The following is an 8,955-nucleotide window of genomic DNA, read 5'->3' as shown; positions in this document are numbered from 1 at the left end:
GAAAACATATGCCTGTAGTGCTCTTAAACATTTAAGCATAAAATCAGAAGACAATAGAGAATTAATTAAATCAAAGAGAATTACCATATTCTATCATCATAAGTGTGAAAAGCAATTTTCTTTCTCTCTCTCTTTCTATAACCCAGATAATTATATATTTATTACCTGCCGAGCCAGCCGGCAGTGAAGAGGGAGTCCTGATTGAGGGGGCAAGGACTAAAGAAAAAGATAGATGAGAGAAAAAAGAAGACAAGAGACAAAAGATGGGGTTCAGGAGGTCTGCACCTCGAGATTGTAACTCAAGACTGCAGCCAAGTTTATTCTTAAATCCAGCTTATATGCAGTTTTGGAACCAGGGAATAGCATAGGGTTGTTAAAATTCAAGAACACAAAAGAGGCTTTGAAGTTTGCAACATTGATTACAGTAAACTCAGGATAAGGTTGATTAACATAGGAATCTACTCCAGCAGACATAGCAAGGTGTGGACATAGCAAAGCAATTCCGGATAGTGGCTGTGAACAAAGGTCCTTGCATCTAGCATATCCTGGCGATAACAGCACAGCCAGAGGTGAGAATGAATCTAGCTGCAAGTTTGGCTCCCGACATAGGCACAGCCAGAGGTCAGAAGGAGCTTAGCTGCTAGCTCGGCTCCCGACATTATTATATGTTATATCATAATATAATATATATAATTTTCTGGTTTAAATAAATTCAGATGTCATAAACTACTGTAGACTAATTTGTATAGTGATACTACATTATTTAATTTTCTTCAATGAAGAAAAGTAGTTACTAGTTCATTGCTATTATTCCCGTAGAGTCACTTAAATCACCTAGCATTTTTATGACTGTTAAGTGCTAATACAAGGAAAATGAGTGCAATAAATAAGATGAATATGAATAAGTGGTAATATGTGTACATTTGAGTTGCTTTGGCAAAAGCTTTGGTATAAATACTATATGATACAAAAAGAGCAAAAGTAAATAAATAATAGATAAGTAGAATTGTCTATAATAAGATTGAGTATCAGATGGAACAGAGTGAGCTAATAGTGAGAATAAATGTACATATATACTACATATGCTGTATACAGTATGTATCACATGCAATATATATTATATACACTTCTAATATAATAGTGTATAATTATATGACAATTATATATATAATGTGCTATATGTTGTTAACTATTAATATTATGTATTATATGATATATAGTGGTGTTGTATATACAGTATACAGTATATACAGCATACTTTTATATATACCTATATATACTTCTATAGCTGTCTGATTAGCACAAAATAACAATGAAACATGTAAATGTGGTAAAGTGGCAGATGCCTTTCGAGTGTGACATAAAGAGAATAAGGGAGCACAGACATCCCATTCTCCCTGAACTCGCAAAAAAAGACAGATATACGAACATATAAAAATAAAACTATGCTCAGGCAACAACAGATGCTGGGGGGATGCGGGGAAAGAGGAACCCTTCTCCACTGTTGGTGGGAGTAAAAGTAGTACTACCACTTTGGAGAACAGTATGGGGGTTCCTCAAAAAGCTCAGTATAGACATACCCTATGACTCAGCCATACCACTCCTAGGCATCTATCCTGAACAATAGGTCTCAGGATATGAAAAAGACATCTGCACATCCATGTTTATTGCTGCACAATTCACAATAGTCAAAATATGGAAACAACCCAGATGCCCCTCTACAGATGAATGAATCCAAAACATGTTGTACTTATACACAATGGAATACTACATAGTGATTAGAAATGTCTAATATCGACATTACATTTAAAGCCCTAGGCGAATTTTCTTGGGCTTGGCCACGTGGGTACTGTATATGTTCTTAATACATTGTATATTATATATATGTCTACCTGACCTAGAGAAGGGAAAGAAAAACAGGAAGTAAGATATCACAAGAAATGTACACACTGCCCTACTATGTAACTGTACCCTTTTTGCACAACATCTTGTCAAAAAAATTGTGTTCAATTAATAAATAAATTAAATTTAAAAAGTAATTTAAAAACAAAAAAACCAAAACCAAACAAACAAAAAAAAAGAAATGATAAAATATTGGTATTCGCAGGGAAATGTCAGAACTTGAACAAATAATGTTGAGCAAGACAAGCCTAGAACACAAAGGCGCATGGTCTCCTTGATATATGACTGTTAGGGTCAGGGGTGGGGTGGGGTGGGTAGACAGTAGAGACCAGGTCTGCCAAACAAAAAACTTCTTTTCAAATGGTATTTCCACAGGTTTGGGTCAGAAACCTTATATTATGTATCTAAATCCAAACAACTACTAAACATAAAAAGATCTAAAATAGACCTCTCAATGGATCACAATAGCTCAACAGATATATATATATATATATATATATATATATATATATATGATCATATAAGATAAGGATAAGCAAACTCTATTGTTGACGTAATATTGAAAGTTGTAGGTGAATTTCCTTTGGTGTACGCCACGTGGCTACTGCATATGATTTTGGTACACTGGATATTGTATATATGCCTTCCTTATCTAGGGAAGGGAAAGAAAAATGAGGGTGTAAGATACCACAAGAAATGTGCACACTGCCCTATTATGTAACTGTACCCTTTTGCACAACACCTTGTCAACAAAATTTAATTAATAAAAATAAAATAAATAAAACTATGATCACCATTATTATGGTTTTATTCTTGCAAAATACATTGCATCTGTTTTGTACGTATTGCCATACACTGTGATTCATCAATCATTAAAATATATGAGAGATGTTTAGTGCATATTAAGAAGGTGATTCAGATATCAGAATTATAAGCTAAAACATGTAATGTGATACTGTGTAGTGATCCATAATATAAGGTAAAAGGTAGGGATAATGGTCATAAATGATAGTCCAATGCACACTGCATGGAGCTTCTATCTTAAAAGATCTCTTAAGGTGTATTCCAGTCACAGTGAGGAATCAGGTAAAATCCTTTATGTAAAGCCTCTTCATTTCATGAAAACATTATCATGAAATGCGAGTGAAGGACAAGTTGTAGGGACATTTGTTAAGAGGGAACTTAAATTGTATTTTGTGGGAGATATGTTATCAAGAACTTCAACTTGCTCTCACTCATAGTGGCAAAACTCTTACTGATGTCTGAGTGAGAAGAGAGTCGTGAAGAGGAGCACTTAGCAGACACTAGCCAAGTAAGAAGAGCTGAGGACTACATTAGTATTAGAACCGAAAATGTCTTTTCTTGAGAAACCACTGAGGCATAGCAAAAACAAAGACCTATTTAAAAATACAAGAGGGAAATATCACTCATTTCTCCTTTGTTTCTGGACTAGGTAGGCTTTCAACATATCTACCCATTGAGCCAAATATAAGCCAAAAACTAAATGAAGATTATTATTCACATGGAAAATGTGGATATCTTTTGGAAAATTAATCTTTGTCATTGGTGTTTTATTATTTTTTTTAATGTGCTGGCGCTGGTGGTTGAATTGAGGGCTTTGGACTCTTGTTTTTATTTTACACTCAAGACTGGCAGTCTGCCACTTGAAGCCCATCTTCACTGCAGGCTTTTTGCTACTTTTTGGAGAGAAGAGTTTCTCAGATTTGTCAGTCTGGGTTGGCTTTGAACCTTGAACCTCAGATCTCAGCTTCCTGAGTAGCTAGGATTGTAAGCATGACCTACTGGTGCCAGTCTTCAAATAATATTATTTATTTATCACTGTTAGTAAACTGAAAACAAAATATGGCCTTTCTCACTTAATTCTCTAAACAGATGACAGAAAGACAAGGCTTTCTATTTTATATTCTGAATGTAACATGATTATGCCTTTGATCTTCCTCTTTTTTTTCTAGCTGATCCCTCTTGTACAAGTCCACCGAGACCAAACTCTCAGTTATTTCAACTAACCTTGAGGATCTGTAAATAAACATATTTCCTAATTTTTAATCCACAAGTGGGAACTCACTTGGTACCCATTTAGGCCCAATACCTATGTCTTGCCTGCTGAAACAGGATTTAAGATTTGTCAGAAGTATTAGGTAATATTCATTAATTTCCCTCATTTCAGAGATGATGACCTAACTGTTAGCCTTATGTACAAAATATATCTGTGTGTTCAGACAAATCATGGCAAAACTGATATCAGGAACAAATTCCTCTGTACTTTCTAGTTAGTTTTCAGAGGCAGTTCTGAGTGATTCTTGTTCTGAGTCTTTTATGTATAAATTCAATGTCTCCTTCAGTGAAGAGTGCTTACCTGTTGCACTAATCTATACAACATCATGCACATGAACCTAGCAGGGCTCTTACCATTCTTACCATATCTCATCCGTAACAGAACACAGTATTTTTTTTAAGTTTTTATTATAAAACTGATGTACAGAGAGGTTACAGTTTCATACGTTAGGCATTGGATACTTTTCTTGTACTGTTTGTTACCTTATCCCTCATAACCCCCTCCCCCCTCCTCCTTTCCCTCCCTGAGGTGTTCAGTTCACTTACACCAAACAGTTTTGCAAGTATTGCTTTTGTTGTTGTGTCTCTTATTTTACCCTTTGTCTCTCAATTTTGGTATTCCCTTTGAATTTCCTAATTCTAATACCAGTACACACTGTTTCCCATTCACTCAGATAAGATTACAGAGATAGTGTAGATACAATCACAAGAAGGTGATACACGAACATCATCAATAGTAGAAACTACAGATACTCATGGGATGTTGAAAGTAGTTACAACTGTGATATAACAATCCTTTCCATAAAATGGAGTTCATTTCACTTAGCATCATCTTATGTGATCATAAGGGTATAGCTATTGGGCTCTTGTGATCCTCTGGTGTGACTTGCCTAAACCTGTGCTAATTATTCCCAATAAGGGAGACCATAGAGTCCATGTTTCTTTGGGTGTGGCTCACTTCACTTAGTATAATTTTTTCCAAGTCCTTCCATTTCCTTACAAATGGGGCAATGTCATTCTTTCTGATAGAGGCATAAAATTCCATTGTGTATATGTACCACATTTTCCTGATCCATTCGTCTACGAAGGGGCATGTGGGTTGGTTCCAGATTCTCGCTATGACAAATTGCGCTGCAAAGAACATTGTTGTGATGGTGGCTTTATTGTGATTTTGTTTGTGGTTTTTTGGATAAATACCCAAAAGTGAGGTTGCTGTGTCATAGGGGAGTTCTATATTTAGCCTTCTGAGGAATCTCCATACTGCTTGCCAGAGTGGCTGAACCAGTTTACATTCCCACCAACAATGAAGTAGGGTTCCCTTTTGGCCACATCCCCTCCAACAACTATTATTGTTAGTTTTCTTGATATATGACATTCTTACTGGGGTGATATGGAATCTCAGTGTTGTTTTGATTTGCATTTCCTTTATGGCCAGTGATGTAGAGCACTTTTTCATATGTCTCTTGGCCATTCTCATTTCCTCATCAGAGAAGTCTCTTTGTAGGTCTTTAGCCCACTTGATGAGTGGGCTATTAGTTCTTTGCGGTTTTGTTTTGGAAGAAGGTAATTTTTTTAGTTCTGCATATATTTTAGATATGAGGCCTTTGTCCTTTGAATGGCCGGTAAAGATCTTCTCCCAGTCTGTGGGCTTTCTGTTTATCTTGCAAGCTATGTCCTTTGCAGTGCACAAGCTCTGCAGTTTGATGCAGTCCCATTTGTCCAACCTTTCTTTGATTTGTAGCCTTTCTTGGTCTTTGTTCAGGAAGGTCTGTCCTGTGCCAAGGAGCCCAAGTGTTTCTCCTACTTCTTCCTTTAGTGTTTTCAGGGTGTCTGTTTTGATTTCGAGGTCTTTAATCCATTTGGAATTGATTTTGGTGCAGGGTGATATATAAGGATCTAGTTTTAGTTTGTTGCATGTGTTGAGCCAGTTTTTCCAGCACAATTTGTTAAAGAGGCTATCTTTCTTCCAAACTATTGTTTTATCCCCTTTATCAAAGATTAATTAGGTGTAACAGAACACAGTATTAAGGCTGGAGAAAATTCAAAACTATGACCCTGGCCATTGAGCCAAATTTAATAACATATATTCCACAGTATCTCTTTCTCATGTCACAATCTACTCTAGCCTTTGTTGTCTTCTCTCTAAACCAAGTAATTTCATATCTCCTCAACAAAGTGCTTCCTTTCCTTTCATAATGCTTTTCTGTCACTCTTCCTATGCAGAGTGTTTGCTTAGATTTTCAAAGTTTAGAATGCCTTTCCTTTATTAGTAAGTCAAAGCCCATTCTAAACAAAGTGTTTTTCCTTTTAATTGAATCCCCTTCACTTCTTGTCTTTCATAGAGCATCCTTTCACTCAACCAAAAGCTGTATTTCTTTTAAAAGCACCTTTACAGTTTACTTTTTTCTTTTCTTTTTTCTTCCTTTCCTTGGAAGGTGCTTTCTTGAATTAAGTGCTTGCTTTCTCCTTGCATCTCTCATAAGCATTTTGTTTCATTTCTAATAAATCAAACCACTTTCCAAAAAATAACTTCCCTTTTGCTTTTTGAAGTACTTCACTTTCAGAACATAAAGCTTTCTTTCCTCCTTCATTTTTTCCTTCTTTATTCCTATTAAAAATGATTTCTTGGGGCTGGGGATATGGCCTAGTGGCAAGAGTGCTTTCCTCCTATACATGAGGCCCTGGGTTCAATTCCCCAGCACCACATATACAGAAAATGGCCAGAAGTGGTGCTATGGCTCAAGTGGCAGAGTGCTAGCCTTGAGCAAAAAGAAGCAGGGACAGTGCTCAGGCCCTGAGTCCAAGCCCCAGGACTGGCCAAAAAAAAAAAAAAACAAAGAAAAAAAACCCAATGATTTCTTTCAAGAAAAATATAACGTCAAGTGCTTTGTTCTTTTCTGATAAACAATGTACTTTATAAACCAAGAAAGCTCTTTCTTTTTGCAGAGTGCTCCATTTTGTAACGATCTAGTAAAGCTTCATTCCATTAGGATATCACTCAATTCAATCTGAGCAGCTCCAGCTTCTCCAGAACCCTTGTCTATTCCCACTGCCTGGACAAGTCAGAGTGCATGGACACTGGAGAAGAGGCTGATGCTCCCCCTGCTGTGTAGTTCTGCTTTCCTATTGTTTGGGTTGGAGTGTGAGGCTGTGTCACAACTGTTCCTTTGGAAAACAAACTTAAGATATTGAAAAAAGAAGTAATATATTCATTATTTCTAGCTCAGCTATGGTTATACTTGTGCTATTCAGTTTTATTTATTGAAATAAAGAAAACTACGTAATAGTCAATGAAAACAAAATGAGAAGAAAAGAAAATTTTCTTCCTATATCTTACCTGCTGCATTCCCACAGACAGTTGTTTATTATTTTATTGGTTATTATGACATTTTATAGCTGCTTTGTGCTTCTATGTTACCTAATGTTAAAGGGAGATAAAGTATATATTTAGAGTCTTTGCTAGTGAGCATAGATTCCAAGGAATTACAATGATATTTTGATTATAGCAACTGCAACACTTACGTTGATTTTTTTTTTTTTACTTTCTATAGAAATGATTGGTTGGTTTTTTTCTTATTTATTGTCAAAATGATGTACAGAAAGGTTACAGTTTCATGCGTTAGTTCTTGGGTACATTTCTTGTACTGTTTGTTACCTCCTCCCTCATTGCCCCCTCCCTCCCTTTCCCTCTCCCCCCATGAGTTGTTCAGTTGGTTTATACCAAGTGGTTTGGCAAGTACTGCTTTTGGAGTCATTTGTCTTTTTATCCTTTGTCTCTTGATTTTGGTTTTCCCTTTCACTTCCCTAGTAATAATACCAGTATATACAGTATCCATTGCACTCAGATGAGATACAGTGATAGGTACAACCACAGGAAGGGGATACAAGAGGATCATCAACAATAGAACGTATGGTTTCACATGGCATGTTGAAAGTAATTACAACAGTAATATAACACTCATTTTCTTTCATAACATGGAGTTCATTTCACTTAGCATCATCTTATTCATTCTTAACAGCATAGCTATTAGGCTCTTGTGATCCTCTGCTGTGACTAGCCTAAACCTGTGCTAATTATTCCCTATGAGGGAGACCATAGAGTCCATATTTCTTTGGGTCTGGCTCACTTCACTTAATATAACTTATTTCCAAGTCCTTCCATTTCCTTAAGAATGGACCCATGTCATTCTTTCTGATAGAGGCATAAAATTTCATTCTGTATATGTACCACATTTTCCTTATCTATTTGTCTACTGAGGGGCATCTGGGTTGGTTCCATATTCTAGCTATGACAAATTGTGCTGCGATGAACATTGTTGTGCTGGTGGCTTTAGTGTGTTCTTGTTTGTGGTCTTTTGGGTAGATGCCCAAAAGTGGGGCTGCTGGGTCATAGGGGAGCTCTATGTTTAGCCTTCTGAAGAATCTTCATACCGTTTTCCAGAGTGGCTGAACCAATTTACATTCCCACCAACAATAAAGTAGGGTTCCTTTCAGCCACATCCCCTCTAACATTTATTATTGTTAGTTTTCTTGATAAAGGATATTATTACTGGGGGGAAGTGAAATCTCAATGTTGTTTTGATTTGTATTTCTTTTATGGCCAGTGATATAGAGCACTTTTTCATATGTCTCTTGGCCATTCTCATTTCTTTGTCAGAGAAGTCTCTTTTTAGGTCTTTCGCCATTTGTTGAGGGGGCTTATTTTGACTATTCTTACAATGATTTAAAATGGATGAGAGTGGAAAATTTCATGATACTTCAAATTTGAAGTTCTGAGAAACCATAACTGGAGATAAGAAAACATTTGTCCACAAACTTTATTTTAAGTCAGCAGTCTTTTTCCCCCCTTTATTGTCAATGTGAAGTACAGAGGCTTTACAATTTCATAAGAGAGGGAGTGAGTACAATTCTTGTTCAACTTGTTAACTCCTCCCTCATTTTTTCACTGCCACCCTCCCTTTCCTTCCCCCCCAATCA

The sequence above is a fragment of the Perognathus longimembris genome, chromosome 11 (assembly GCF_023159225.1).
Source record: "Perognathus longimembris pacificus isolate PPM17 chromosome 11, ASM2315922v1, whole genome shotgun sequence".
Classification (NCBI taxonomy): Eukaryota; Metazoa; Chordata; class Mammalia; order Rodentia; family Heteromyidae; genus Perognathus; species Perognathus longimembris.
Note: the sequence above shows the minus strand (reverse complement) of the source record.